General features: G+C 37.3%; 1 protein-coding gene across 1 annotated transcript in view; it reads left to right on the forward strand.

The window, feature by feature from the left end:
• Positions 1–3,992, forward strand: part of LOC107288982 (ERC protein 2) — a gene marked incomplete at its 3' end in the record, with an annotated part of 213,254 nt that overhangs the window by 59,210 nt on the left and 150,052 nt on the right. The gene's annotated exons all lie outside the window — the stretch shown is intronic.

Below are 3,992 nucleotides of genomic sequence, written 5' to 3' on the forward strand. Positions count from 1 at the left end.
GGTAATTATTAGGACAAAGCTCACAATTTGCTTTGTTTCCATTAAGGACAAACTGTTCAGTAAAACAAATGTTCATTAGGATGAAGTTCAGTAGAAATCAAAATGAAAGCTTTTGGCACTCTCCACTTATTCGAATTTCTTTTTCATCTGGGGGCTTTAAGGAAATAATCCAAACTGCATTTGGCAGCTCTTTTGACCATCAATGGTGCAGGTGGTATTTTCCTGTCACTTATGTTTTTATAAAAAGGGCTAGAAAGTATTCCTTGGTCTGAAAAAAGTCATAGTTCAATTGGACTGAAGAAATTGAACATTAGAAAAAGGCAATGGCAAATTGATAAATTGATAAACAGAAGCAAATACTGCAAAGTTTAGCAATATATTTGTGGATATCAGTGGGCTAATCCAGGGGTAGGCAAGCCTGGCTCTTTTATGACTCGTGGACTTCAACTCCCAGAATTCCTGAGCCATAAAAGAGTCATAAAAGAGCCAAGCTTGCCTACCCTTGGACTAGGACATCTTGGAACCAGTCTGGGTATCAGGATTGTACTAACAATAAGACCTGAAAGTGAAACCGGAAAGTCAATGATTTTGACAATGAAAATTTTAAAATATTAGAAATGATAAGAAAGAGTAAACAACAGAAGAGACCAGACTGCTCTGAGAAACCTCTGAGAAGATTTCAGTTTTTTTATTCTGGAAATAAAAGAAATACATTGTGTTGATTATGCACGCTTCAAGCTGGCAGCCCCTGGCCAACTATGAAAAAGCTAAGCCAGTTGGAGTTGGATATCACAAGGATGGGAAAATTCCAAGAACTTCCAGAGTTGTAGGCTAGACTGGATAATGGGGGGTGAGGGAACTCATATCCCAGAAGGAGGCAATGCAGATTATTTCCATATTGTTGCCAAGAAAATTACATGGATGGACCTATATGGTCAGTTGAACTCAACTCAAAGTTTTTTTATATTTAAATAGATAAGAATATGAACGATAATTGTCGTGCTCTATATATTTGATATGAGGGCATATGACATGTATATGGATATTCTTTTTGAGTTCTTGCCATACTTTTGGATATCATATATTATATTGGCCTTCAATCTGCAACTGCATGTGGCCTAAAATAATCATATTAGAATAGATAGAATAGAATAGAATAGAATAGAATAGAATAGAATAGAATAGAATAGAAATTCTTTATTGGCCAAGTGTGATTGGACACACAAGGAATTTGTCTCTGGTGCATAAGCTCTCAGTGTACATACAAACTACAACATGATAGGTCATAGATCATAAATCATAGTTACAATCATTAATCATAAGATACAAAGAACAAGTGATAAATCATAAGATACCAATAGAAGATAGTAGGAAACTTGGGAAATGAGAAGATGAGAAAGATGATGATAAGAATAGTAGCAATACAGCCTGCTATATGGGTAAATATCTTTACACCTAATGCAGGGCTGTAGGAATTAGGTGTTCTGCAGAGTGATGCCACGGGGGAAAAAACTATCTTTGTGTCTAGTTGTTTTGGCATGCAATGGCCTTCAATCTGCAACTGCATGTGGCCTAAAATAATCATATTAGAATAGAATAGAATAGAATAGAATAGAACTGGAAGGGACCTTGGAGACCTTGTAGTCCAGCCCCCTGCTCAAGCAGGAGAACCAATACCATCTCAGACAAGTGACTGTCTAGCCTCTTTTTAAAAATCTCCAGTGATGGAGCGCCCCCGATTCTGGGGGCAAGCTATGCCACTGGTTAATTGTCCTCACTGTCAGGAAGTTTCTCCTTAATTCCAAGTTACTTCTCTCTTTGATCAGTTTCCAACCATTGTTTCTTGTCCTGCCCTCTGGTGCTTTGGTGAATAACGTGACCCCCCTCTTCTTTGTGGCAGCCCCTCAAATACTGGAATACTACTATCATGTCTCCCCTATTTCTTCTTTTCTTTAGACTAGCCAAACCCAAGTCCTGCAGCCGTTCTTCGTATGTTTTAATCTCCAGGCCTTTGATCATCTTAGTTGCTCTTCTCTGAATTTTTTCCAAACTGTCAAGATCTTTTTTCTGATATGGTGACCAAAATTGGCTGCAGTATTCCAGGTGTGGTCTTACTAGGGTTTTATAAAGCAGTACTAATACCTCGCATGATCTTGATTCTATGCCTCTGTTTATACAGCCCAGGATTGTATTAGCTTTTTTGGCGGCTGCTGCACACACTTGCAGAAGAGAAATGCTACACTGAAAATGGCATAGTTATACATGCCTGAGGAATTCAATCTTTGCTCTGAATCGCAGATGGGTCTGAATATAGTTAAGATACAGATTTTGCAGTGGTCTACATTTTCAGCTGAAAACAATATCTGCATTTTACAATAAAAATGTACATTTTGAGATACATTTAGAGGATTTAGAATTTGGGAGAAATGCATAGAATATATATTTGGTGAAACTATATGTTCCAATTAACTTTTTCTGATATGTATTTAAATTTAAGTTTTTACCTGCTTTGGGCTTTTTTTGTTATTCCTGTTTTCCTTCACTTGACAATAATAAGACTGAATAAATCCATCTGGAAATGTAATTCAAGCCAAAATAAAGCTGCATTGAGTCTAAGGACTTTCCCCTCTAATCACATGAATGATTACTTGTCATATTGCTAGCTCCTTTATTTGAGTCAACAGGTCAAATGTTTCAGAGTGTAAATTGCTATAACTTGGCTCAACATTCTGAATTTCAAAATCCCCTAGACTGGATAGAATTTTTCGTTATTTTAAGCTGCCAGATAGCAGAGTTGCCAACCTATTATCTTATCATCTTCACTCATAGCATTAGGAAGTTCTGCTGCACAGATTTTTTTTTCACCAGAAGGGAAGCTGATGCTTCAACAGCAAAGTGCAGTAGGACTATGGTGGGGATTGCAACAAGAGCTGCAATAAGTTTTATTTATACAGTATATTTGTTAGATTTATAGCCCGCTTTTCTTTCAAGAGCTCAAGGCAGCTCACTGGGAATCTCCCTTCATTTTATATCCCTAGTGAGCAGTGGTGGGATTCAGCCAGTTCGCACCACTTCGGCAGAACCGGTAGCTAATTTTTTGTTGCCCAGGCTTAGAATGGACTTCTGGAAGTGGCATCCATACAGAGAACTGGTTGTTCACATATTTGAATCCCACCACTGCTAGTGAGGTAGGTTGGGGTGAAAGAGGGATGGGCTCACATAGAAGACTTTCAAAGAGGGGTTTTTTTTTGAATATATGGTGCATTTTTTAATATTTAATTATTTTACACTGTTTCTTAAAGGCACTCTAAACCCTTCACCATGATAATGTCTGGCTAGTGATTGATGATGTTTTTAAGTTTCTGGAATAGCACTTTTTAGATAACAGACCTGGACTTGTATCCAGCTACTATTACTTCTCACTATGCCGTCCCTAAATGGGTCTAGGGGACTCACAGAGATTTTAATTGTAAATTCTTTCAATTATTACTCAGCAACAAATGCAGAGTAAAACACACAAATGCTGTAAATTGAACTCTGCAGTGCATATTGACAACAGTTTTTTGTCCTAATTGTAACTAGCAGTTACAGTCGGCTAGTACAAATGCTCCTCAGATTTCCTAATGTTTCAGTGAGTCCTCTGCAGACAACTGCAAGTACAAGCAACAAGATACCACTTGCAATTAGCAAGGTATAATTTGTTCTGGAGCACTCAATACAACAGGCAACACAAAGAGAACAAACATCGGAAATTTATTTCCTCTCCCCTTATAATTCAGTCATGCATACCAGTCTTGCTTAATAGGAAAAGATAAACACTCTCAAGTTAAAATTCTAATCACTTCATGGATATGTTCATATAATACTTTTTGGCAACAGTATGGAAGTGGTTTGCCATTCTCTGTTGTTCAATCTAATCTGGTTTAATTAACCTATTGCCCATTATTTCCTGGTATTCTCACATCCAGGTACTAATCAGGTTAAATTTTATT

Source organism: Protobothrops mucrosquamatus, unplaced genomic scaffold, assembly GCF_001527695.2.
Source record: "Protobothrops mucrosquamatus isolate PMUCROS unplaced genomic scaffold, P.Mucros_1.0 scaffold619, whole genome shotgun sequence".
Taxonomy (NCBI): Eukaryota; Metazoa; Chordata; class Lepidosauria; order Squamata; family Viperidae; genus Protobothrops; species Protobothrops mucrosquamatus.